This window comes from Martes martes (genome assembly GCF_963455335.1).
Source record: "Martes martes genome assembly, chromosome: 11".
In the NCBI taxonomy this organism is placed as follows: domain Eukaryota; kingdom Metazoa; phylum Chordata; class Mammalia; order Carnivora; family Mustelidae; genus Martes; species Martes martes.
Genome location: NC_137899.1, coordinates 55,502,047 through 55,518,013, shown reverse-complemented (window position 1 = coordinate 55,518,013; position 15,967 = coordinate 55,502,047).

Here is a 15,967-nt window from a genome sequence, read left to right as displayed (position 1 = left end):
TCCTGACTCCAAATCTCCGGAGCTGTACGGGGCCCACCAGTGCTCAGTTGTTGGGGTATCAGCACACATTACTTTGTCTGAACCTGTCTACAGAACAAATAGAACCTCTGGGTATTTCTTTTCCTAGGGTTGCTGACACAATCAGAGCCCTGAGAGCTGAGAAACTTTGGGAACCTCAGGTTTCCCGTTTTGGTTGGTTAGCTCTCTCTCCCTTCCTTGATTTTTGAGTGGATTAAATGATAAAAGGCCTAAAAATCCCTGCCCATTGAATATTGGTTCACTTCACTTTGCCTTTATTCAGTCCGCTACTTTTCCCATTGAACTTCATCTGCATTCTCTTTTTTTTTTTTAATTTTTTAGACATTTTATTCATTAGAGAGAGAGAGAGAGCATAAGCAGGGGGAGTGGCAGAGGGAGAGGGAGAAGCAGGATCCCCACTGAGCCAGAAGCCTGATGCGGGACTCGATCCTACGACCCCGGGACCATGACCCAAGCCAAAGGCAGACACTCAACCATCTGAGCCACCCAGGTGTCCCTTCATCTGCATTGTTTAAAGCCAAGTGCAAAGCCATCATACCAAGGTCGACAAACCCTGGACTTATAAGCAAGCTGTGTGTGTACAGGCCATAATCAGTTGCCCTGCTGTACAGTGCTTCCATCTGTATCATTCCTTCTTGTTTACAGACCACTTCATCTACCCAGCCTTAACTTTTCCCAGCCTCATGAGGAAAGCTGTTTTAGAGAAGGAAAACTAAAGCCCCCAATTCAGAGAGGTTCCATAACTGCCCAAGCTCACCCGGCATTCTTTCCCCCTCTAAAACCAGTGCCCCTTATGTCTCTTGCTGCCAGGTGGGAGAGGAGGATCTGCAAGAAGTGGGTGGAATGTGGGTAAGGAGTTTGAATTTGAACTTTGCCTCCAATTGGAGGGCTAGCTTTCTGCTGGAGCCGAGGCCTCTCACTGTCACTACAGAGGGCAGCTAACAGCTGGCCTGAGGGTCACACTTGTGATGCCATGCGATGACTGGAGCTCACTTCATTGCCCCAGCCTTGCCATGATCTCGCACAGGGCCTAGGACAGCAGAGAGGCCAGCCCTGTCTGCTGGGATGATTGCATTTGGCACAGAGCACCTGCCTCCAAGGGAGGACTGTTCTCAGACGATCTCTACCTCCTCAATGACTTGAAAGAAATGTTATAGTCTTTAAAAAGGAAGCACCCCCTTGATATCCCAGCATGCTAGCTGCCTCGGGACAGACTCTTTTAAAATGAGCTTCAAATTCCTGGTGCCTGGCATGAGGGGGCTGGCGTGGAGGAAGTGGGACCCGGATTGCTTGGGTCACATGCACACACCTGGCTCCCTCTGTCTCTCTGGAGGACAAATGGAAGTGACAGAAGTCACCTGACTACAGAGGTTGGGCTCCCATCGCTGCAGGATGGCAGGGTTCTGGTCTCACCGAGATGAAGAATGGATCTCGTGGACGCAATAGGGTGAAGCAAAGTGAAAGTTGATTCAGTGAAGGTGAGAGCAGAAAGGAAGAAAAAGCTCTCTAGACTAAGAGGGCTCCCGAATGGTTTGCCACGAGGGCTTTTAGTGGTGTCTTTTATTGAAAACTTGACCAGGAAGCTTGTGGCCGTGAGATTCTTAAGCTCTCTTAGTTTGAGCAGGGACTATTATTGATAACACCCTTAATGATGGACTCCTTTGAGGTCTGGTCATTTTCTGTGATTACAGTGTAGGCGCCGAAGAAAAATACTCGCTAACATCTCCGGGGCCAGGTGGTCTGGTCTGTTCCCTTATCTCCCTTTCACTCTGTCTTAGCTCTTTTGCCTGCCAGGAATAGTTTCAGAGCTGGGGTGGGGGTGCTGTCTCTCCTGGCTTATCCTTTCACCCTTTCCTTACTCACTGTTTGAGGGTGGCATTGTCTAACTAGCAGCTGAATAGCTGTCCATAAGTGTTGAGGAAAGGGAACTTTATTCTGCTTCATTTATTTCCATTTTAGGTGATTTAATGAGCCTTACACACACACACACACACTCTCACACACTCACACACTCATGTATACGCAAAGGCAGTTTTGGAGGGTCTGAGTAGATCAGGGGATTGGCAATGGACTCTGGTCCCCTTGTCAGGGATGCATATGACCTGGAAGGGCTGGGACAGTTCAGCGGAAGCCTCCACAGAGAGAGCTTTTGAGATGAGGAGAGCTACATCAGAGCTGAACACACCATTGCCTCTGGATCCCTCATTTGGTTCTTGTCCAGATCAGGGGTGATGACCATCTGTCCACTGTTTCTCGGCCTCTGGCCAGGGCCAAGTTGGCCTGGCACACACCACCACTCCGCCCACCCGAGCCCCAGTCCACTGGGTGGAATGTCAAGCTTTCTTCCTTTTCCTTGGGTTTAATTCCTACTTAAGGGGGCAGTGTACAGAATCACTTTCATTTTTAGTAATAACCAAATCTAACGTTTGTTGAGAAGTCACTAGTAGCTTGCCTTGTCCCAAATACCACTCCCCCCGCCCCCGTATTAGTTTGCAAGGGCTGCTTTATGTAACAAAGTACCACAGCAGAGGGGCTTGCTCAACAGAAATGTATTGTCTCAGGGTTCTGGTGATCAAAAATCCAAAATCAAGGGGCGCCTGGGTGGCTCAGTTGGTTAAGCGTATGCCTTCGGCTCAGGTTATGATCCCAAGGTCCCGGAATTGCGCCCCACATCAGGTTCCCAGAGAGCCTGCTTCTCCCTTTCCTTCTACTCCCTCCTCCCTGTTTGTGCTCTCTTGCTCTCTCTGTCCAACAAATAAAAATCTTTTTAAAAACTTCATACTAAAGAAATAAAAATCCAAAATCAAGGTGTGGACAGAGCCATGCTTCCTCTGAAGGCACTAGGGGAAGAAACTGTCCCAGGTCTCTTAGTTTCTGGTAGTTCCTTGGCTTGTGGCAGCGTAATACCATTCTTCAAATGACATTCTTGCTCTGTGGTTATCTGCATCCCAAGTTTTCCTGTTTGTTTGTTTGTTTGTTTTTTAAACATTTATTTATTTGACACAGAGAGAGAGATCACAAGTAGGCAGAGAGGCAGGCAGAGAGGGGGGAGGAAGCAGGCTCCCCACTGAACAGAGCCTGATGCGGGTCTTGATCCCAGGACCCTGAGATCATGACCTGAGCCGAAGGCAGAGACATAACCCACTGAGCTACCCAGGCACCCCCAAGTTTTTCTGTTTTATAAGGACACCAGTCATGTGGATTAGGGACCAACCCCGCTCGGGTATGACCTTATCTTAACTAATTATGTCTGCAAAGACTCTATTTCCAAATAAGGCCACATTTTGAGGTACTGGGAGTGAAGATTCAATGTATAAATCTGGGAGTGGGGAGAACACAATTCATACAATCACCCCCCCACACCCGGACCCCACAACTAACCCATGAAGAATCTGAAGCGCAGAGAAGATGAATAATCTTCCCAGAGCCACACTTCTAAGAAGTGACCTAGCTGCGATTCAAATCTGAGGCCCTTTACCCAGGGCAGTGGTTTTCCTAACTTTGGCAAGAACCAGCATCACCCCATGGCTCATTAGGCACAGACTGCTGGAGCCCACTCCCAGAGTTTGTGCCCCCGCCCCAGGTCTCGGTTGGGGGCTAGAGCGATTGCACTTCCAACGAGTTCCAGGTGGTGGCGCTGTTGCTGCTGGCGTGGGACTCTCAAAACCACTGCCCTCGGGCTTCTCCGGCTTCCCAGGCTTCCCTGGGCATAAACATCAAGAGGAAGTTTTGTTCTTTTGATTAGACCCTCACTCAAGTGGCTCACTCTAAAAGATTTCAACTTGGTAAGTCTGGAGGGGACCCAGAAACGTGTATTCTTGAAAAGCAAGCTCAGTGGTCCTGAGGCACATGATGAGTGACCACACTCTGAGAAAGAACGTGGCTCCTGCTCCCCCCCTCCCCCAAATCCCACTCCCTGCCTCCCAGGTCCTCAGCTTTGACTGCTCACTGGAATCACCTGGAAACTTCCAGAAGTACTGAACTGGTGGCTGGGATTCATCCTTGAGGCTTCTCATTGCGTTAAGGGGTGGGGGCGGGGTGTGGCCTGAGCTGCTGAGTTTTTTGGGTTTTTTTCTTTTTGCAATCTCTTAGAAGTGACTCTAACATGCAGACAAAGTTGAGAACCACTGCCACAGGCCCAAGCATGGTGCAGAGGTGCTATAGGCTGGTTACTCTGGGTGAGTTTCCAGAGCATTGGTCCACAGAGCCTGGACACCCCAGGGACCCCAGTTCTTCCCCAGCACTAAGTCAGAAGGTTCCTCCTTGGCACTAAGAACTTGTGTGGCCCAAAAGCCTGTACCTCTCCCCAGAGAACCAACATTTTTTCCTCTTCCTTTCTTTATTCACAAGAGGCAGGGTGGTGCCCTGGTGACCTGGGAGAACTCTGGAGCCAGGTTGCTGGCTTCAAGTTTTGTGAGGAAGGTGATCTCATGTACATTATTTATGGGGTGCCTGGCTTCCCTTCTCTGAAAATCATGTCTCCTGGGGTAGTTGTGAGAATAAGTGAGTTACTGCACAGAGTGAGCTCTGACTTAGTGGGTCTTATAACTGCTCATTGAACAGATAAGTATTAAGCAGACAATGCCAGGCATGGGGTACAGCAGGGAATGAAACACAACAGACAGTAAAAACCTCTACCCCTTAGAGCTTAAAATGGAGGGAGCAGAAGGCGATAATACATAACTCGAAGGGTACTAGGTTCTTACTGTCAGAATCCCTAAGATGTCTTGATGCATGTTTTAACCGACTGCATGTTTGTGTAATTCCCCCCACCCCCCTTGGAAGCCCTAATTCCTAATGTTGATGGTGTTTGGAGGGGAGCCTTGATGATGTAATGAGGTCATCAGTGTAGACCGCCCCCCCCACCTGCATAATGCCTCAGGAGAAGAGACAACTTAGTCCCCCTCTGCACTCTGTCATGTGAGGCAAGAATTCATTCTGCAAAACAAGAACCCCTTGTGCTGACACCCTGATCCCTCACTTTCCAGGCTCCAGAAGCCTGAGACATCAATTTCTAGTGCTTAAGCCACAGTCTTTGGTATTTGTTACAACAGCTAAGACATACCCTAAGTGAGAGAGAACTCAAATTCAAGTCCTGTGTCTCCAGGCAGTGCATCGTGGGACCCCCGTGGCTGTCAGGGAGAGAGTGATGGAGTGGGCGTGGAAAGGCAGGGAGGGAAGTGTGGTGGGCGATGATTGTCATTCCCCAGCGAGCTGCCCTGCCCTCCCCTCCCACTGCTTTCCTCTTCTTGGATTAAGCTTTTCCAAGAAAGCTCTCTGGACCTCTCCCTTTCTGTCCTGTGATCTGCCTCCCTCAGTGGTTCCCCGAGAGATTTCCCAGTCCTGCTAGTGTTTTGGGCCCTCCCGCCTGGGAATGTGGATGGGATGGACCCAGCAGGGCACAGAGACACAGCAGCGGGGAGAGTGCCAGCGGGAGCGGTGGCCCCACGGCCTGGCGGGCGGGGGCGCCGGCTGAGTGAAGCGGCTTTTCCCTCTTGGACGGTAGGGTCTCTCCCTTCCCTTTCTGGGAAGCTGGTTCCCAGACAGAAACGCTCTCGCCTGGTGGGCGCTGGAGGGCGCTGGTCCTTTGATTTCCCAAAAGCCGTGGACTTTCTGCGAGATCTCGCTGGCAGCGGGGCTCTCTTCCGAAATTTTCCCCGGGGCCTCCTTGGGCAGCAGCCACCGGTGGCCCTGAGCTGGGTGAGGGAGGGCCCTGCGCCCGTTGCCCGGTGTGGTCGCCCTGCCCCAGGCGGCCGCGGGGATGCTCGGCCAGGAGCCCGGTCCCCAAGTTGCACTTACCTCCTTGCCTCAGCAGGTGTCGCTGTGGTCGGGAAAGTGAGCACCTGCAGATGCGCGAAGGATGTGCCCGCCGACTTGGCAGGGGGGTTGGGGGGAGGGGAGTAAGAGGGGAGGGGACACTAAGCGGACTGAAGTGTTGCCCCAAATGAATACGTGTTCCCATTAGCCCTTGCACCTCCTGCGGCCGCCTTGGTGGAGGCAAGTCTTTTTCACAAAGCGGGGATGAGACTTGGATCAGCCTTCTCCAGTTGGGTGAGGTCTTGGGCCCCTTCTCTCTCGACTTCCCTGCAGCCTTCAGGGGGTGGTTCTCAAAAGACACCACCACCCTGTGAGGAGCCTTAAATGCAGATCCCTGCGCTCACCTGGTTATTCTGTTTGGAACTCATGGGAACCTGCATTTAAAAAAAAAATTCCATTATAGTTAACATACAGTGTTACATTAGTTACATTTCAGGTGTGCTGTGTAGTGCTGTATAGTGATTCAGCAATTCTGTGCATCACCCAGTGGTCATCGTGATAAGTGTATTTTTTAATCCCTATCACCTATTTCAGCGACACCCCCCCCTTCCCTCTGGTAACCATCAGTTTGTTCTCTGTAGTTAGGAGTCTGTTTCGTGGCTTGTCTTTTTTCCTTTGTTCTTTTGTTTTGTTTCTTAAATCCCACATACAAGTGAAATCTTCTGGTATTTGTCTTTTCTCTGACTGCCTTATTTCACTTAGCATCATAATACTCTCTAGCTCCATCCACATCATTGCAAATGGCAAGATTTAATTCTTTTTTATGGCTGAGTCGTGTTCCATTATAGATATACCACATCTTCTTTATCCATCTATCGATGGACACTTGGGCTGGTACCATAATTTAGCCGTGATAAATAATGCTGCAATAAGCATACAGGTGCATATGTCTTTTTGAATTAGTGTTTTTGTGGGGTTTGGGGGGGTAAATATGCAGTAGTGGAATTACTGGATCATATGGTAATTCTACTTTTAATTTTTTTGAGGAAACTGTAGTGTCTGGCACAGAGGCTGCACCAGTTTGCATTCCCACCAATGGTGAATGAGGGTTCCTTTTTCTCCATATCCTCGAAACACTTGTGGTTTCTTGTGTTTTTCATTTTAGCCATTCTGATAGGTGTGAGGTGGTATCTTGTTGTGCTTTTGGTTTGCATTTCCCTGATGGGGAATCAGCACTTCAAACAAGTGCCTCTGTTGTCACAATTGGTACATTCCTTACTTTGAACAACACTATGAGACTGAGTCACATTAAATCAATTTCCTGGAGATTTGCCAGGAATCTGGATATTGATTTCAAAGGATGTTTCACTGGGTAATCAGAATATTTCAGAAGTATTTTTACCTCTAGAGGGCGGAAAGTGGCCATTTTCACCACTGATATAGTTACATTTTAGATTTGATTACAATCAAATGCCTGCTACTCTGCTCAATCCTTACTTACATAATTGTCTCATTTGCTCTCACAACTGGATGGCATCAGCCTCTCCATGTCTGCACCATGTAACCAAGACTCTCCAGGTTAAGAAATTTGCCCAGAGTCTCTGTGTTGACTCCATCCCAGGTCTGTGTGGCCCTCAGAGCTTTGCACCCTTCTGCGCAGTTGGTATAAATGGATGGGAAGCATGGGCCCTTGGTCTGTCAGTCTGACCCCTGGTAGGATGACACGAAAGTTCTGCAGACTCAGGTTGGAGCTGGACACAAAATGTACTGAGGATTTCACTTGGAGGCCACTGAAAACCTTGGCAGATTTGGCCAAGCATTGGCCATTGCATGGAAATCACTTGACATTCCAGCCGCCTCCAAACACGGAGCTCCCTGGCTTTGTGCGCCCCCTACAGTCCATTCTGACCGCAGCAGCACAGTGCGCCTTCTAAAATGTCAGTCAGATCATGTCACTCTGACCTTCCAATGGATTAGAATAAAATCTAAAGCCCCGATCGTAGTCCTAAAAACTCTGGTGACTACAACCCTCCTCACCTTCTGCTATTCCTCACTGCTCACGGAGCTCTTTTCCTCCCTCATTCCCATCTTAGGTTCTCACCTACTACTACGATATAAAGGCCACGAGGACAAGAACTTTGCCCTATGCACTGCTAATTCTTCTGTGCTGGCATTTGAGAAACCTTTGAGAGTGAATATTTATGAATGAATTTGTGAATTGTGTTTTTTGATTCGTGGGTATCCTTTCATTAGGAAAAATAGAGTGGGGAATAGTTGTGAAGGGGAAAGCTCAGCAACGTTCTGTTTCACTTCTGCGCGTGAGTGACTGAGTGAGGTTCTCCCGTGTTCTCTAGAGTCAAAACACAGAACACAGTTTCTGAAAGGAAAGAACATACCCACTGGGCAAAGGAATGCCAGCCCCCCTCCCCTACTCCCTGTGTTCACATCATGGGCCACCTGCGAGGATCCCTCTTGCAGCAGACCATGTTCTCTAGCCTGTTGTGGAAGAATTTTGGTTTCTTCGTGTGGAGACCAGGCAGATGACATCAGAACCCATCATAGAGGAGCAGGTATGGCCAAAAGGGACCCCAAGGCAGAAGTTGATGTGCCTGCCCAGCCAGCCAGAAACAACAACAAAAAGAATTCTTCTTTCTCTTGTCAGCTGGGTTAGTGGATTTGGCAAAGAAAGAATGAGGTTCTTGGGTGAGATGAAAGAAGAAGGGAGGTTGTTGTCTTCATCCTTGCTTGGTTTCTTGGGTTTGTTTTGTTTTGAAGGGCGTTGCTTGCCAAAAATCAGGTGGCGGTTATCTCCACAGCTTGGGTCATGTTGAGGAGCCATTTCAAGGCTGTAATTGCCTGGGGTCTGAACTGAAGGGCTTCACACATGCTCAGCCCTGCCTCACCACTGCCTTGGTCCAGCCAGGCGTCCTCCCTGTCCTTGTCCCCAGGCGCCCCTCGTTGTCTGTGAACCTGAACTGCTCTCTAGTGGCCACATCTGTACAGAGAGCTCCTGTACAAAAATAATTATTTTTATCAGTACAAATATGTAGAAGCAATTGAATTTAGGTCTTATTACAGAATAAGGTTTCTGTTGTTCCTAAAACTTTTATTTTTTTCAATTTCTAAAAAAAATAACCCAAGGTAAACTTTTTTTTATAGCAGACGCAGACTCCTAGTGCAGCTAATGAAGCTGAAGGCTCAGAGATGCGCATTTGCACAGCTTCTGTCAAGTCCTGGGCTGAGCTGGGAATGTATTCACATGTCACATGCTTTTGTAAAATTTGAAAGATGAGATATTTTAACTGTAATCAGTTAGAACCACTCTCTTTTTCTACTTTCACTCCAGTGACTTTTTCCGTCTGGTGGCATTGGAGGTAGTAAGTCGTTTTGGTGATTCAGCCAAAGGAAAGTTGGATGGCAGATACATTTGGTTTGGATTTCATAGGACCCATTTATTTGGTTCCCAGTTCTTTCTTTCTTTCTTTTTTTTTTTAAAGATTTTATTTATGTATTTATTTATTTGATGGGAGGGGGCGGCGCGCAAGCACAAGCAGGGGGAGCAGCAGAGGGAGAGGGAGAAGCAGGCTCTCTGCCAAGCCGGGAGCCCAATGCGGGGCTCGATCCCAGGACCTTGAGATTATGACCTGAGCTGAAGACAGATGCTTAACTGACGGAGTCACCCAGCTGTCCCATGGTTCCCAGTTTTTCGTGGAGAAACAAGTTGCACAAAGTTTTGCGGATTGTCCCAGTTGGGGAAGGACCTTGAATACCTATGATCTACTATGCTTCCTCACCTGGCATTGTAAAACAAAGGTGCCTCAGACCAAAGTGTGTATATACTGAAGGAGAAATAGGTTTGCAATGTACAAAGCCAGAAGCTAGTCTGTGGAAAACTCATGTACTCATCAGATCTTTAATATTGTAAGTAAAAGATTTAGTTTTCATTGGTGCTGGGTCAAAGCAGACCCAGCTTTGGGTCAAAGCAGAAGTTGTATCTGTCTAGATAAAAAATTAAAAAATAGAAAGACATACCATATGATCTCACTTATATGTGGAACTACAAAACAAAACAAAAAGCAGAATCAGACTTGTAAATGCGGAGAACAAACTGATGGTTGCAAGAGGAAGAGGGTTTTGGGGTGGGCAAAATGGACAAGGGGAAGGGGAGGTGCAGGCTTCTAGTGACTGGAGAAGTCACAGGACTAAAAGGCATGGCGTGGGGAATAGAGTCAAGGTGATTGTAACAGCCTTGCATGGTGACAGACCATAGCTACACTTGTGGGGAGCAGAGCATAGCACGTAGAGAAGCTGAATCACTATGTTGTACACCTGAAACTAATATAACATCATGTGTCATGTATCCTCAAATAAGAAAAGTGGGGGGAAAAATGAAGAAAAAAGAAAACCTTCATAACAGGCCACCACCACAAGGACATCTGTTACGAGCCAATTCATAAGTGGCTTCAAGGCATAGCATCGAGAGTTGTTACTATTTAAAATTTTAAGTTTAAAAAAATAATAATATCTTCCTTAATTAAAAAAAAAGTATTTATTTATTTGAGGGGGGAGGGGCAGGCAGAGGGAGAGGGAGAAGCAGGCTCCCCACTGAACAGGGAGACCAATGCAGGGCTCCATTCCAGAACCCAGAAATCATGACTTGAGCCAAGGGCAGATGCTCAACCCACTGAGCCACCCATGTACCCTGAGTTTTCCTAAATTTGACAAAAATTTCTAAAAATTTGCATGACATTTAAGAATGAGATGTTACTATTTGATATTATAAAAATTATTATATAAAAAGTGCACAGCCAAGGGCGCCTGGGTGGCTCAGTGGGTTGGGGCCTCTGCCTTCGGCTCGGGTCATGATCCCAGGGTCCTGGGATTGAGCCCCGCATCGGGCTCTCTGCTCCATGGAGAGCCTGCTTTCTCCTCTCTCTCTCTGCCTGCCTCTCTGCCTACTTGTGATCTCTGTCAAATAAATAAATAAAATCTTAAAAAAAAAAAAAGTGCACAGCCAAAAATAAAGGGAAAAAAAATGGGCTGGTCAGTCAACTTGTATATAATTATTATTTTAACAATTATATATAAATTATGTATATATAATGCTACATCTCTGGATTTTGTGATGTTTGTGATATTTGTCAGCTTTTTATTTTTTATTGAGCTATAATTGACATAATATTATATTAGTTCCAGGTGTGCAGCATAATGGTATATAACATTATTAGTTCCAGGTGTGCAGCATAATGATTTGATGTATATATATATTGCAGAATGATCACTACATAAGTCTAGTTAATATCCATAAGCACAGGCACAATTTTTTTTCTTGTAATGAGAACCTTTTTTTTTTTTTTTTTTTTTTTTTGAGAGAGAGTGTGCCCATGAACAGCAGGGAGGGGCAGAGGAAGAGGGAGAGAATCCCACACAGGCTCCACACCCAGCACAGAGACTGACTTGGGGCTGAGTCTCACAGCCCTGAGATCATGACCCCAGCCAAAATCAAGAGTTAGCACTCAACTAACCCAGCCACCCAGGCACCCCTGTAACGAGAACTTTTAAGCTCTACTGTCTTAGCAACTTTCTTTTTTTTTTTTTTTTAAAGATTTTGTTTATTTATTTGACAGACAGAGATCACAAGTAGGCAGAGAGGCAGGCAGAGGGAGAGGAGGAAGCAGGCTCCCCGCTGAGCAGAGAGCCCCATATGGGACTCGATCCCAGGACCCTGGGATCATGACCCGAGCCGAAGGCAGAGGCTTTAACCCACTGAGCCACCCAGGCGCCCTCTTAGCAACTTTCAAATATACAATGTAGTAGTATTAACTACAGTCACCACACTCTATATTAGGTCTCCATGACTTACTTATTTTATAACTGGGAGTCTGTAACTTTTAATCCCCTTCACCTATTTAACCTACACCCCATCCTCCGCCTCTGGCAACTATCGGTCTGTTCTCTATCTCTGAGTTCAGGGTTTTTTTTATTTGTTTAATTTTTTTTAGATTCCACATATAAATGAAATTATATGGTATCTGTCTTTCTTTGTCTTATTTCACTGAGCCTAATGCCCTCAAGGTCCAACCATCTTCTCAAATGACAAGATTTCCTTTTTTATGGCTGAATAATATTCCATTATATATATATATAAATATATATATATATATATTTATATATATATATGGCCTACATTTTCTTTATCCATTCATCCTTTCAGGTTGTTTCCATATCTTGGCTATTGTAAATAATGCTGCAGTGAACATGGGGGTGCAGATACCTTTTCAAGTTTAGTGTTTTCATTTCCTTCAGATAAATACCCAGAAATGGAATTGCTGGGTCACGTGGTCCTTCTGTTTTTAATTTGGTGACGGATCGTCAAGCCGTCATTTTATAGTGGCTGCCCCAATTGACATTTCACGCGAGTGCATGCACAGTCCCTTCTCTGCATCCCCTGTCGCCATCCCTTGTGATTTCTTGTCCTTTGGACGATAGTCATTGCAACGAGTGTGAGATGATATCTCTTTGTGGTTTGGATTTGCATTTCCCTGATGATGAGTGATGCTGAGCACCTTCTCCTGTGCCTGTTGGCCATCTGTATGTCTTCTTTGGAAAATGTCTATTCAAATCCTCCCCCCTTTTGAGAATGGACTGTTTGGTTCTTTGCTATTGAGTTGTCTGAGTTTTTAATATATTTTGGATGTTAACCTTTATCAGGTGTATGATTTGTAAATATTTTCTCTCATTCAGGAGATTGCCTTTTCATATTGTTGATTGTTTCCTTTGCCGTGCACAAGCTGTTTAGTTTGCTGTAGTACCACTTGTTTATTTTTGCTTTTCTTTTTCTTTTTTTAAAGATTTTATTTATTTGTTTATTTGAGAGAGAGTGCACAAGACTAGGGAGGAGGGGTAGAGGGAGAGGGAGAAGCAGACTACCCGCTGAGCAGGGAGCCGGATGTGGGACTTCATCCCGGGACCCTGGGATCATGACCTGAACTGAAGGCAGGCGCTTAACCCACTGAGCCACCCAAGTGCCCTGTTTTTGCTTTTCTGACTTTGCATTCAATATCGGTCAGCTTTTTAAAATTCGTAATTGGTTGGGATTTCATTTCTCACTCTTACATGAATACTTTCATACCTCCCCTACCTACCTATTAAGATTCTGCTCCCTGGGATGGACAGAAACAGGTAAGCAAGACTTTCCAGGGGAACCTTCCTTAACAAGCCTGTGGGGCTGTGCCTCATGCTACACTACCAGCTCATCAGAAAGGGTAGGAAGAAACCGGTCGGAAGAGGGAGAAACCAGAGAGGGAAGGAAGAAGTACAGAAATTCGAGCTGAACAGGTGTAAGTGGGCAAGGAGAGAGATGAAGACTCGTAATAGCTGCTAACCAGAAAGAGACACATAAAGCAAAATATTAGGAAAATGTGGAGTAAAACAGACTAAACATTTTAGAGGGTTTTTCTAACTCTCTGCCAGGCCTTTCCCAGATGGCAACAGAACCATTTGTTTAAATTAAGTCTTGCTTAAATTATAAGGAGCTGAGCTAATTGTCAATGTCAAGAATTCTTGGAATCTAGCCACAGGAGGTGGGAGAGCGTGCAGTGCTGTGGGGTGGGGAAGTGATTCTTCATTTGCCAGCTGAGGATCGCTGGGGTCCTTCGGTATTCACTCACGTTTAAGACAATAGTCACCCCCCGAAATCCAGCCACTTTATCATAACTCTAGTGCGGAGGCTCAGGGCCATGAAATATTAAGCATCTTGAATGGAAAACTTCTTTTCTGAAAATTCTCAGAAATGAAAGAAATGGGGAAAAGCAAAAGCTGGGGTGTGTCGCCGAGTTGGGGGGGTGTCTCCCCTCTCCTTTCTTTCTCTTTCTTTTTCCTTTTGTTATAGTTCCTATAAAATTCTTTAAATCACAGATCATTTTAAAAACAAATATGCAACCGACAGGATTAAAAATTAAGATAAAGTTGACATGGGGCGCCTGGCTGGCTCGGTTGTTAAGCGTCTACCTTCGGCTCAGGTTATGATCCCAGGGTCCTAGGATCGAGCCCCGCATCGGGCTCCCTGCTCAGCGGGTAGCCTGCTTCTCCCTCTCCCACTTCCCCTGCTTGTGTTCCTTCTCTGGCTGTGTCTCTCTCTGTCAAATAAATAAATAAAATCTTTAAAAAAAAGATAAAGTTGACCTGTTAATGGGTCCTCAAGAATCACACATAGAAGTCAGAATTCCCTGACGTTACAAAACAGAGTCCTGTGTTTTCATGTTGATGGCCCCGGGGTGGAGATGCATTATCAAAGGAGAGTGAAGAAAATAGGCTGGGACAGGGCAGAGATCATAGGGTCTTGTCTGAAGATCCATAAAAGAGAAGCACTCTCCGGATAAGCACAGATTGTCCCATCGCACATCTTAAATCTCTTAGCTCCCTTGGCCTCTGGCAACAGCTCACGGGGCTGCTCCCAGTCCTCCCCCAGCATCTCTGGCTAATCTCCGTTCACAGCCTGATGGCTTCCTTCACTCCCACCTGCCCCAGCTGTGTCTTTCAAAAACACTTAGAGACAGCAGCCAAGCTAGTTGTCTTTTTAACTTTCAATTTTTATTGAGGTGAATTAGGAGTTGGGAACAATCCCAACTTAACTTTCCTAATACTGTCACTAAGTGGCCACGGGTAATTGCTTGAAAGCTGCCCGCCAGATGACAGTGTGATCAGAACAGCCCGTGGTGGCCGGCAAACCTCAACAGGGTCAGCCATTCGCAGCCACTCCGCAGCCCATCATCTGTACGCTTTACTGACCCTTCGATGGAAAAACCAAGCCTCCTGGATCTGTGAAATTTGGATCAGAACTACCTGAACAGCTTCTCCGTCGGCTTCTCTGGGCTAAAGGGACGAGGATCTTAATTGTTGAAAGCTAATGATGATGATGTCTAACAGAAAATTACTTGCCCATGTACACATCAAGCTGGATCAGTTACTGGAGACTGTTCACCTAGTACCAATGACTTTTAGAATAGCTCCGTGCCGTCGGGGTGAGCATTCTGGCTCTTTAAATTCCTGCAGGGTAGAGAAGGGCGGTGTGCCACATTGAAAGGAAGTTGAGTCCCGTTCTGGGCCTGCCTCAGTTGTCTCCCAGCAAACAGTGTGAAGGTAGTCAGTCGGCTGTCCATCACAGGGCACTCTGCCATGTTGACTTGACAGGGTGGTTATGGAGGTCAAAGTGATGAAGGCTACGAATGGACTTTGGACATTTCTGTTCAAATGTAAGTAGAGTTTATGACTCGAATGGAAGAGTCTCTCTCCCTGGTGCCTGGCATTGTGGTCCTGCTCTCCAGACCCTGCTGGGGCTGCCATCCGGGCTCTCCCCATGGGCAAGGCAGCCCTTGAGGAGCTCTACTGTTGGAGTCTTAGGTGTCCTGACGAGATTCTTTCACTTTAAGGAAAAGTCCACACTGTTTTGAGACTGGAAGAACTTGAGGGCTCTTTTAGTGACCACAAGTCTGGCCTGAACCTCCACCAGCCTCATACAAGAGTGTGCTGTTTGAGAAGCGTGAGATGACAATGCGTGAGTGATGGAAGGAATGAAGACAGATGAATGCACAGAGAACCTTAGCCAGCCTGGGAAGTGTCAGTGCCAGTGTCAGTGTCAATGTCAGCTCACTGAGCTAAGAAGTCATGTTATTTCCTACTGCGGACAGGTTTTTCTGGTTTCCTTACTTTGTTCCTATTAGGTTGCTAGTAAGCCCTGTTGAAGTTTTCTGTTAAGTTCTATTTTAACTTGATTAGGCAGTTTCCCAAGCAGAAGGACATCTTTTTTTTTTTTTTTTTTTCTCCCTTATAGCTGTATTTTCAGTATTGGAAAAAATAGTTCTCCATGGGATAAAATAGGAAGGTAATTTCCCAAAATAGGAAAACAGACCTCAAAGCTTTCAGATGGGAAAAACTGAGAAATAGAAAGAAAAAGACCTTGTTTGGTTTTAATATTTATTTGCTTTTTGAAACTATAAAAGTAGTAAGTGCTTGTTGTAGAAAATTGGTACACAAAATACAAAATAGTAAAAGGGAGACAGAAAAACGCTGTGAATGCCCAGGCACCTTCCTTCTAGTATTTGTTTCCCAATACATTTTCCACCACTCCCATCATGTGTTTGTTCATTTAATAAATAATTTCCGTGGCCCC